Source organism: Stegostoma tigrinum, chromosome 43 (genome assembly GCF_030684315.1).
Source record: "Stegostoma tigrinum isolate sSteTig4 chromosome 43, sSteTig4.hap1, whole genome shotgun sequence".
Taxonomy (NCBI): domain Eukaryota; kingdom Metazoa; phylum Chordata; class Chondrichthyes; order Orectolobiformes; family Stegostomatidae; genus Stegostoma; species Stegostoma tigrinum.
Genome location: NC_081396.1, coordinates 12,155,210 through 12,167,063, shown reverse-complemented (window position 1 = coordinate 12,167,063; position 11,854 = coordinate 12,155,210). Strand labels below are relative to the sequence as shown.

The 11,854-nt window shown below is 46.0% G+C and overlaps 1 pseudogene; it reads left to right on the top strand.

Annotated features, from left to right (window-relative positions):
* LOC125449039 (zinc finger protein 271-like) overlaps nucleotides 1-11,854 on the top strand; it is a 50,749-nt pseudogene that overhangs the window by 24,611 nt on the left and 14,284 nt on the right.

Here is an 11,854-nt window from a genome sequence, read left to right as displayed (position 1 = left end):
GGACTGAACAGACAAATATTTTTCCTTTAAGTTTCAAAGGCCAGTGATATTTTGTTCCCGTTGTATTAAATGACTCTGTTAGATCTTGATGAGATGTTTGGTTGAGATTTAATTAATGGGTTCTGCAATTTTGTCCTTTCCTTCCAATATCTTGAGGACAGATATTTTTAAAAAAGTCACCACTGTTATTATGTAACTTAAGAACAGATTCTGCTTTTTTTCTGGTACACTGCCTCCATTCTCACACTGTTCTCCTAATATACACCTCCCTATTCTCCTAAAGGAGCTGATTCACAAGTTCATAAGATATTAGAGCAGAATTACGCCATTTGGCCCATTGAAGTCTGCTTTGCCATTTGATTGTAGCTCCTGATCCCATATTTCCTGCCTTCTCCCCATAACCTTTCAACCCATTACCAATCAAACATCTGTCTGACTCCTCCTTAAATTTACTGACTGTCCCAGCATCTTCTGCACTTTGGGGTAGCAAATTCCATAGATTCACAACACCTTGGGAGAAATAGTTTCTCCTCAGATTTGTTTTAAGTTTGTGACCCTTATCGTAAGACTGTGGCCCCTTGTCCTGGAATGCCCCACAAGAGGAAGTATCCACTCCATGTCAATTTTATATATTCCTTTTTTATAATTTCAAAAACCTCAGTTTGACTTCCCCTCATTCTTTTAAATTCGAGAGAGTGTTGGCCTAAACTGTTCAATCTCCCGTCACACGACAAAGCTTTGGTCTTTGACCCCAATCTATTGAACCTCCTCTGAACTCTCTCCAATGCTACTACATCCTTTCACAAAGGGACCAAAAGTGTGCACTAAACTACTGGTGTTGTCTCACGAATGCCTTGTGCAGTTGTAACAATACTTACTTTGCTTTTATTCTATTCCTTTAACTATAAAAGCCAACATTCCATTCGCTTTCTTTATTATCTGCTGTACCTGCATGCTAGTTTTCTGTGACGCATGCTTCATTTGCCGGGGTGGCATGGTGGCTCAGTGGTTAGCACTGCAGCCTCCCAGCAACAGGGGCCTGAGTTCGATTCCAGCCTCTGGTGACTGTGTGGAGTTTGCACATTCTCCCTGTGTCTGCGTGGGTTTCCTCCAGGTGCTCCGGTTTTCTCCCACAGTCCAAAAATGTGCAGGTTAGGTGGATTGGCCATGCTAAATTGCCCATAGTGTTCAGAGGTGTGTGGGTTATAGGGGAATGGGTCTGGGTGGGATGCTTCAAGGGGCAGTGTGAATTTGTTGGGTCGAAGGGCTTGTTTCCACACTGTAGGGAATCTAATCTAATTTCGGAAGGTCAAATTTAAATGCAGAATTTAGGGTTAATGGCAGGATTCTCGGCACTGCGGAGAAACAAAGGGATCTTGGGGTCCACGTCCATAGATCCCTCAAAGTTTTGACCCAAGTTAATAGGGTTGTAAAGAAGGTGTATAGTGTGTTGGCTTTCAGCGGCGGGGGAATTGAGTATGAGCCATGATGTTATGCTGCAGCTCTATAAAACTCTGGTTACACCACACTTGGAATATTATATTCCGTTCTGGTCACCTCATTACAGGAAAGATGCAGATGCTTCAGAGTGGTGCAAAGGAGATATACCAGGATGCTGCCTGGACTGGAGGGCAGGTCTCATGAGGAAAGGTTTATGGAGCCAGGGCTGTTTACATTGGAACAAAGAAGGATGAGAGGTGACTTGATAGAGGTGTACAAGATGACAAGTGGCATAAATAGAGTGGATAATCAGAGACTTTCTCCCAGGGCGGAAATGACTAATACGAGGTGGCATAATTTCAAGGTGGTTGGAGGAGGGTGTCGGGGAATTGTCAGAGATAGGTTCTTAACACAGAGTGGTGGGCGTGTCAAATGCACTGCCAGCAGTGATAGTGGAGTCAGATACTTTAGAGACTTCTAAATGACTCTTGGATAGGGATGTGGAGAATAGTAAAATGTAGGGTATGTAGAGTAAGTTGATCTTCGTAGGATAATAGGACGGCACAACATTGTGGACCAAAAGGCCTGTACTGTGCTGTACTGTTTTATCCTCTATGAATGAGGATGCTCGGATACCTCTACACTGGAACTCTCTTCCCCCCCCCCCCCATTTGGATTACAGGTCGCCTTCCGATTTTTTTTTTCCTGACCAAAATGCATGACATAACAGCTGTCCACATTAAACTCCATCTGCCATATTTTGGCCCTCTCCTAACCTATCTATATCCATTTGTAACATTCTTATTTTCTTATTGCAAGTTACCTTCCTGCCTATTTTTGTGTCATCAGCAAGTTTGGCTATAGAACCTTCCATCCCTGTATCGAAGTCATTAATAGAGATTGTAACTAGTGAGAGTCCATGGACTAAACCTTGTGGCACCCCATTACTTACTACTTGCCATTCAAAAAACAACATTTATCCCAACTCTGTCTTCTGTCCATCAGCTAGTGACCTATCCAACTAATAATTACCTGTAATCCGGTATGATTCAAGTTTCTGAATTAACCTTTTGAGCAGCACCTTATCAAATGCCTTCCAGAAGTCCACAAACATTACACCTACAGGATCCCCATTATCCACTTTGCTTGTTACATCTTGAGAGAACTTTAGCAAATTACTTGAACATGATTTTCCCTTCATAAAACCATACTGACGGATGGATAGCATTTTGACTTTTCAAATGTCCTAATATTGCTTATTTGATAATTGATTCTGACACTTTGCCAACAACAGATGTTAAACTAACTAGTCTGTAATTTCCCACATTGTGCCTCCCTCCCTTTTTGAAGAAGGATGCTACATAAGCATTTTTCCAATCTGCTGGAACCTGTTCTGTGTCCAGGAGATTTTGGAACATTGTAACCAACGGATCCACAATCTCTACTGCCACTTCCTTAAAACCCTAGGATGTATGCCATCAGGCCCAGGGGAACCTAACAGTTTGCTGAGTACCTTTTCCCTTTCAATGTTGATTATTCTAAGTTCTATCCTTTCTGTTGCTTCTGATGTGCCCATTCCATTAGAAACAGTACTATTATCCTCCACCATGAAAATTGAGCTTTGATTTAGCATCTCTGCCATTTCTGTGTTTCCTACTATTAACTCTCTGGTTTCATCTGTCAAGGGACCAACATTCACCTTCGCGGCACTCTTCCCGTTTATGTACCTATAGATGTTTTTCCTACTTTTTTGATATTTTGTGCTGGTTTCCTTTCATATTTTACCTTAACTTTTTTGTGTGTCCCTTTTGGTTATGCTTAAAAGTTTCCTAATCCTGCTGCTGCCACTGGCCTTTGCGATATGGTGTATCTTAGTTTTTGACTTTATATTGTCCTGACCTCCTTGTTTAGGTGTGGATGTATCTGCCCATGCCCCTCCCCTGACCCCACCTTGCCATCTTCCTTCCTCACTGCGATATTTTGGTTGTCAAGAATTGAGTAGCTTCTTAAACAACTGCCACTGCTCATCTGCGTGACCTTTTAGCCTTTCTGCCCAATCTACTTGGGCCTCATGCTTGTGTAACTTCCTTTGTTTAATTCCAGAACACTACTGTAGGACTGCACTTTCTCACCCCCAAAATGAAATTTGAATTCAATCATACAAAGGCCTCCATTCACACTAATTTGCAGATCCACACTGGTCTGTTCCTATCATGGACAGAAATCGTAAGAAAATCACGAACAGTGAGATTATTCATACGACAAAAACAATGTCCCTAGTAATTCCCTCCTCAGCAGATAATTCTAGCTTCAGAGACCCACTACTTTTTATATGAAGTTCTCTATATTAACTCAATATAGAGAGTTCTGCGGAAGAGTCACTGGACCCGAAACGGTAACTTGTTTTTTATCTTCTTTCACGGACATTGTCGGACCTGCTGAGCTTTTCCAGCAACTTTGTTTTTGTTCCGAATTTACAGCATCCATAATTCTTTCAGTTTTTACTCTCTATATTTACGTGGGCTGGTGGTGGGTAGTCAGGGTGGAGGTTGAGGGGTTGCAAAAGTGTTTTTGGTTTTACGTTGGAGAAGGTACGTTTTGGCGAATTTGAAAGGAAATCACGTCTGTTCAAAATCAAACTTTGTGATTTGAAAAAAAACACAGCAATAGGCCATTCAGCCCATCTCTGCCACACTTTGAAGCTTAATGTGATCAGGCTGACTGAACACTTCAATGCCTTTTACTCATCATCCGCGCAACAGTTCATTTTATGCTATTGCTAATGAGATCACTATCAATTTTTCTTGTAGTCAAGGACTGAGCTTCCACAGCTCGTTCCGAAAGAGAATTCCGAGGAAATTTTGGGTAAAGAAATTCTCCTTGTCTCAGTCTTAAATGGCATGCTCCTTATTTTTAAATTATGTTTCCGTTTCTGGATAATAATACTGGAAACTTCTTACTTGCAAAACCCCTGCCTGGCCCTTTAAATCTGTCTTCTTTAGGCGGAGGAAAACGAAAAGAAGTGATTTTTGCAAAAGCCTGTTGAGGATGGGGTAGAGTGGTGCTTAGCCCCGCCCCTCTTTCACACCGATTGGTTGGAGGACCAGTCGTATAAATTCAGTCCTCCGGCCCCGCTCGTCTTTCCAGGTGGTTCAGCGATGTCAATGGGTGCGGGGATAGTCCCAATGCAAGAGCCTCACTGAGACGTTCTATTGGAAAGTCGTGGTGGGTGCGGTCAGCCACGGGATCGCGCAGGATGAAGGATGGAACTGGAGAAGTAGATTCGAACGGTTTGCAAACTCTTCGAAAACGAATGAGAAGTTACTTTTGTGACATTTCAACCGGTGACAGCAGTTCGATCAGTTTCGGTGGTGAGGTTCGGGTGAGCAGCCGGTGGCTCTGCAGGGGTATCTCGGGAGTTGTGCGCATGCTCGATTCTGCCTAGCCGAACTCGTCCTCACCCTCAACAACTTCTCTTTTGACTCCTCCCACTTCCTACAGACTAAGGGGGTGGCCATGGGCACCCGCATGGGCCCCAGCTATGCCTGCCTCTTTGTAGGTTACGTGGAACAGTCCCTCTTCCGCACCTACACAGGCCCCAAACCCCACCTCTTCCTCCGGTACATTGAGGACTGCATCGGCGCCGCCTCTTGCTCCCCAGAGGAGCTCGAACAGTTCATCCACTTCACCAACACCTTCCACCCCAACCTTCAGTTCACCTGGGCCATCTCCAGCACATCCCTCACCTTCCTGGACCCCTCAGTCTCCATCTCAGGCAACCAGCTTGTAACTGATGTCCATTTCAAGCCCACCGACTCCCACAGCTACCTAGAATACACCTCCTCCCACCTACCCTCCTGCAAAATTTCCATCCCCTATTCCCAATTCCTCCGCCTCCGCCGCATCTGCTCCCACGATAAGACATTCCACTCCCGCACGTCCCAGATGTCCAAGTTCTTCAAGGACCGCAACTTTCCCCCCACAGTGATCGAGAACGCCCTTGACCGCGTCTCCCGTATTTCCCGCAACACGTCCCTCACACCCCGCCCCCGCCACAACCGCCCAAAGAGGATCCCCCTCGTTCTCACACACCACCCCACCAACCTCCGGATACAACGCATCATCCTCCGACACTTCCGCCATCTACAGTCCGACCCCACCACCCAAGATATTTTTCCATCCCCACCCCTGTCTGCTTTCCGGAGAGACCACTCTCTCCGTGACTCCCTTGTTCACTCCACACTGACCTCCAACCCCACCACACCCGGCACCTTCCCCTGCAACCGCAGGAAATGCTACACTTGCCCCCACACCTCCTCCCTCACCCCTATCCCAGGCCCCAAGATGACATTCCACATTAAGCAGAGGTTCACCTGCACATCTGCCAATGTGGTATACTGCATCCACTGTGCCCGTTGTGGCTTCCTCTACACTGGGGAAACCAAGCAGAGGCTTGGAGACCGCTTTGCAGAACACCTCTGCTCAGTTCGCAACAAGCAACTGTACCTCCCAGTCGCAAACCATTTCCACTCCCCCTCCCATTCTTTAGATTACATGTCCATCATGGGCCTCCTGCAGTGCCACAATGATGCCACCCGAAGGTTGCAGGAACAGCAACTCATATTCCGCCTGGGAACCCTGCAGCCTAATGGTATCAATGTGGACTTCACCAGTTTCAAAATCTCCCCTTCCCCAACCACATCCCTAAACCAGCCCAGTTTGTTCCCTCCCCCCACTGCACCACACAACCAGCCCAGCTCTTCCCCTCCACCCACTGCATCCCAAAACCAGTCCAACCTGTCTCTGCCTCCCTAACCTGTTCTTCCTCTCACCCATCCCTTCCTCCCACCCCAAGCCGCACCCCCATTTACCTACTAACCTCGTCCCACCTCCTTGACCTGTTCATCTTCCCTGGACTGACCTATCCCCTCCCTACCTCCCCACTTATACTCTCTCCACCTATCTTCTTTTCTCTCCATCTTCGGTCCGCCTCCCCCTCTCTCCCTATTTATTCCAGAACCCTCACCCCATCCCCCTCTCTGATGAAGTGTCTAGGCCCAAAACGTCAGCTTCTATGCTCCTGAGATGCTGCTTGGCCTGCTGTGTTCATCCAGCCTCACATTTTATTATCTTGGATTCTCCAGCATCTGCAGTTCCCATTATCTCTATCCCTCGATTCTGTGGGGCTGTGGCCGTTCCCCTCATTGGATTGCAGATGCTGGAAGCTTGATTCAAAAATGTGGAGAAGCAGGGACGTCAATGTTTCGGACCGAAGCCCTTTGGCAGGACTGGAGAGAGGGAGGGGAGTCCAGATCCAAATGGAGAGGGTAGGCCTGTGGACAGGATGACTGGGATGGGGACAGGTGGAGCCAGGTAGGAGGTTATTGTTGTTGGTGAGTGGGAAAAGTAGAATGGAGATGTGAGTCAGAAGATGGACAGGTTGGGGGTGAAAAGATTTTGAAGCTGGTGAAGTCCTTATCAGGTGTGGTTCCTCCAGTTTGTTTGGTTGCTCTCTGACAGTGGAGGCCAAGGATGGAAATATCACTAGGGAAGTTAAAGTGGATGGCAGCTGGAAACTCAGATTGGTTCGTACATACAGAGCCCATGTGCTCTCTGCGAACCTCTTCCTGAGTCCGTGTTTGGTCTGCCCGAAGTAGAGGAGACCATGTCGGGAGCAGCTACAGTAGATGAGGTTAGGTGAAGTGCAGGTGAATCTCTACCAGACTTGGAAGGATTGTTTCGGGCCTTGGATGGAGGTGACAAGGGAGGTGTAGCACTTCCTGAGGTTGTGTGAAAAGGTACCAGGTGTGGTAGAGGGGTTGGTGGGGGATGTGGAGCTGACGAGGGAATTGCTGAGTAAACAAATCCTTTGGAAATCAGTTTGGGGTGGGGAGGGGAATATCTTTTGGTAGTGGGATCTGATTGTAGGTGGCTGAATTGTCAAAGGATGATATGATGTATTTGGAGATTTGGCAGGGTGGGGGTGTGGTATGTAAGGACTGAGGGGATTCTATCCTTGTAGGCATGAGAGGGTTTGAGGGCACAAGTGTGGAAATGGGGTAAATGAGGTTCAGGGCATTCTTAATAACAAAGGAGGGAAATCTACGGTCACTAAAGTAGGAGGATATCTGGGAACTCCTAGAGTAGAATGCCTCATCCTGGGAGCACATGCAGCAGAGGCAGAGGAATTGAGAGTATGGGACAGCATTTTTGCAGGAGGTTGGGTGAGAGGAGGTGTGCTCTAGGTAATTGTGGCAGTCAGTAGGCTTGAATTGCATGTCAGTGGTGAGATGGAGAGGTTCAGAAATGGTCCAAGTGAATTTGAGGCTGCAGTCGAAGAAATCGGCAAAGTTGATGTACTGTTTGAGGCCCCTGTGGAAGCATGAGGCAGCACCAATAGAGTCATCAATGTAGCGGAGGAAGAGGTGAGTGCTGGGGTAGTTGTTGAAGAAGGATTATTCTACGAATCCTACAAAGAGGCAGGCATTGCTTGGAGCCAGTTGTTGAAGTTAAGAGACTATCTGAATCACCTGTTGATGTCTGTCAACCTGGACTCCCTGGTAGCACAGCTTAACAAACTATAATTAAGATCTCATTGTCAATAAGATCCGCCTGGTTCCAATTTCTACATTCCTCCCACAATATTACCCCCACCACTGCCTAAGTACAGGGATGAAGGCCTGGTCTTTCTCGGACAGTTTCTCCTAGGACATTTTTGATCCAAGTCCAGTTCCAGACACGGGCAATGTGTACAGGACTGTAGCCCATCTCTTGCACTTGGAGCATATCAGGAGAGTTTCTTCCATTTCTTCAGCCAGTAACAGTATTGTATCCATCTCGGATTCTGAGCTTTCCTCAACATGGAATGGATGGAGAGAACCCATGGTTCCTGATAGACCTTCTGGCTGTTCTGAGGAGGCAGATATGTTTGGCTTTTGCCTCTTTTATTTGTAGGATGTGGACATTGCTAGTTGGCCAGTATCTATTGCCTGTCCCCAGTTGCCCTTGAGAAGGTGGTGTTGAGCTGCCTTCTTGAACTGCTGCAGTCTACCTTGTGTGTTAACCCACAATACTATGAGGGAGAGAATTCCAGGATTTTGAGCCAGTGACAGTAAAGGAATGGTGATATATTTCCAAGTCAGGATAGGGAGTAGCTTGGAGGGAAACTTGAAGTTGGTGGTGTTCCCATATATCTGCTGCCCTTGTCCTCCTTCTAGAAGGAAGTGATTGTGGGTATGGAATGTGCTTCTGAGGGTCGTTAGTGAACTTCTGCAGTGCATCTTATAGATAGTACACTGTTGCCACTGAGTGTTAGTGGTGGATGCTTGTGGATGTAGTGACAATCAAGTGGGCTGTTTTGTCCTGGATTGGTTCAAGTTTCTTAAGTGTTGCTGGAGCTGCACTCATCCTGGCAAGTGAGGAAAACGCCATCACACTCCTGACTTGTGCCTTGTAAATGTTGGGCTGGCTTTGGTGATTCTGGATGAGAGTTACTTTCTGCAGTATTTCTGGTCTTTGACCTGCTCTCGTAGCCACTGTGTTTATGCAGTGAGTCCAGTTGTGTTTCTGGTCAATTATAACCTCCAGGATGTTGATAGCAGGGGATTTGGTGATAATAACACATTTTGAATGTCAAAGTGGTGAATAGATTGTTTCTTATTGGTGATGGTCATAGTGTGCATTTGTGTGGAGCAAATGTTACTTGCCACTTGTCAGCCCAGGCCTGGATATTGTCTGAATCCTGCTGCATTTGAACATGAACTGTTTCAGTATTGGAGTCACAAATAGTGCTGAATCAGTGAATATCCCCACTTCTGACCTTATGATGGAAGAAAGGTCATTCATGAAGTAACTGAAGATGGTTGATCCTAGGACACTATCCTGAGGAACCCCTGCAGAGATGTTCTGGACCTGAGACGACTGACCTGCAGCAACTATGACCATCTTATTTGCCAGTTAAGACTACAACCAGCAGAGAATTTGCCCCCTGATGCTGATTGCAGTTTTGCAAGGGGTCCTTGATGCCACACTTGGTGGAATGTAGCCTTGATGTCTCACAGCTCACCTCCCGTCTGGAATTCTGCTCTTTTGTCCATGTTTGAACTAAGGCTGGAATGAGGTCAGGAGCTAAGTGGCCATTGCAGAATGCAAACTGGGCATCACAGAGCAGGTTATTACTGAGCAGATGCTGCTTTGATAGCACTATTGATGTCACCTTCATCACTGTACTGACAATTGAGAGTAGTTTTGGAGCAGAAATTGGCTGAGTTCAATTTGATGTACTTTTTATGTAAAGGACATACCTCAACAATTTTCTACATTATCAGGTAGATGGCAGTATTGTAACTCTATTGGAACTGCTTGGCAAGGGGAGTGACAAGTTGTAGAACACAAGTCTTCAGAACAATCGCTGAAAATGTTGTCAGAGCCCAGAGCTTTTGCAGTATCCAGAGTCTCCAACTGTTTGCTGATATCCATTGGAGTTTTTCAAATTGGCTGAAAACTGGTATCTGTAATGTTGGGGACTACTGGAGGCGGCCAGGATGGATCATCCACTCGTCACTTCTGGTTGAAGATTGCAGCAAAAACTTCAGCCTTGTCTTTTGCTAAGCCAATCTACCATTGAGGACGGGGATATTTGTGGAGCCAGAAATGGCAAAACCACAGATGCTGGAATCAGTCAACATAGTGTGCAGCTGTACACTGGGAGATGCTGGCCTTGTGGTATTATTGCTGGACTGTTAATCCAGAGACCGAGATAATGCTCTGGGGACCTGGCTTTGAATTCCGTCGTGGCAGATGGTGGAAATTGAATTCAATAAATATCTGGATTTAAGAATCTAATTATGATTGAGAGTCCATCTGTCAATTTTCAGAAAAACCCATCTGGCTCACTAATGTCTTTTTAGGGAAGGAAATTGTCATCTTTACCTGGTCTGGCCTACATGTGACTCCAGTCCCACAGCAATGTGGTTGACTCTTAACTGCTCTCTGGGCAATTAGTGATGGGCAATAAATGCTGCCTATCCAGTGACACCCTCATCCTGTAAATAAATAAATGAATAAAATAAAGCCAGAGGAACACAACAGGTCCGGCAGCATCACAGGAGTCCTGATGAAGGGTCCTGCCCTGAAACATTGACTTTCCTGCTCCTCTGCTGCCTGACCTGCTTGTTCCTCCAGCTCCACACTGTATTGACATGTGTGGAGCCTCCTCCTGCAATGAGTTGTTCAATTGTCCACCACGCATGACTAGATGTGGCAGGACTGCAGAGCTTAGATCTGATCTGTTGGTTGTGGGATTGCTTATATCTATCACTTGATGCTTATATTGCTTGGCATGCAAGTAGTCCTTTTTGGTAGTTTCACCAGGTTGACATCTCATCTTCAGGTATGCTTGAAGCTCCTGGAGGGCCCTCCTGCACTTTCCATTGAATCAGGTTTGATCCCCCAGCTTGATGGTAATGGTTAGGTGGGGATATGTCAGGCCATGAGTTACAGATTGTGCTGGAGTTCATTCCTGCTACTGTTCATGGTACACAGCACCTCGAAAATGCGCGGTCTTGAACACTAGATATGTTCCAAGTCTATCGTATTTAACATGGTGATACTGCCACACAACACAACGGAGGGTATTCTCAATATGAAGGCAGGACTTCACCTCCACAAGGACAATGAGGTGGTCACTTTTAATCTATGGAAGTGTCACCAAATCTGAAATGTTAACTGTGGATTTTTTTTTCCACCTTCACAGATGCTGCCAGACCTGCTAAGTGATTCTGTTAACTTTAATTGGTTCTGATTCGGATGTTGCTAAGCAATTTAACTGTTCCAACCCACATGAAGCTGAACTTGAGGGTGTACTCACTTGTGTAACGTGAGTTTGGGTGACTGAATCCTTCATAAAATTTGGAGCAGCCTGACTCCAGTGTGAATTTTGCAGTGTACATTGAGTTTTGATAGTTTTAATCCAGTCCCACAGTGAGAGCGCCTGAATAGTCTCTCATCAGTGTGAACATGTTGAAGGTGCATCAGCTCTCTGGAACTTCTAAAACATTTTCCTGCAGTTGGGCATTTATAAGGTCTGTTTTAAGAGTGAACTCGCTGGTGTACTGTGAGATGGAATCACTGGTGAATCCTTTCCCACACACGCTGCAGGTGAATGGCCTCTCCCTGTGTAAATTCTCTGATGCATAGTGACCTTAGATGAGTGACTGTATCTGAATGGTCTGTCCTCAGTGTGAACACATTAATGCGACATCACTTACCCAGAACATTTGCAGCACTTCCTGTAATCTGTATTTAAAAGGTTTATCCCCAGAGTGAACTTGCTGGTGGACCATGAGCTGGGAAGACAGTATAAATCAGTTTCCATGCTCAGCACATGAATGGCATCTCCCCAGTACTATTGTGC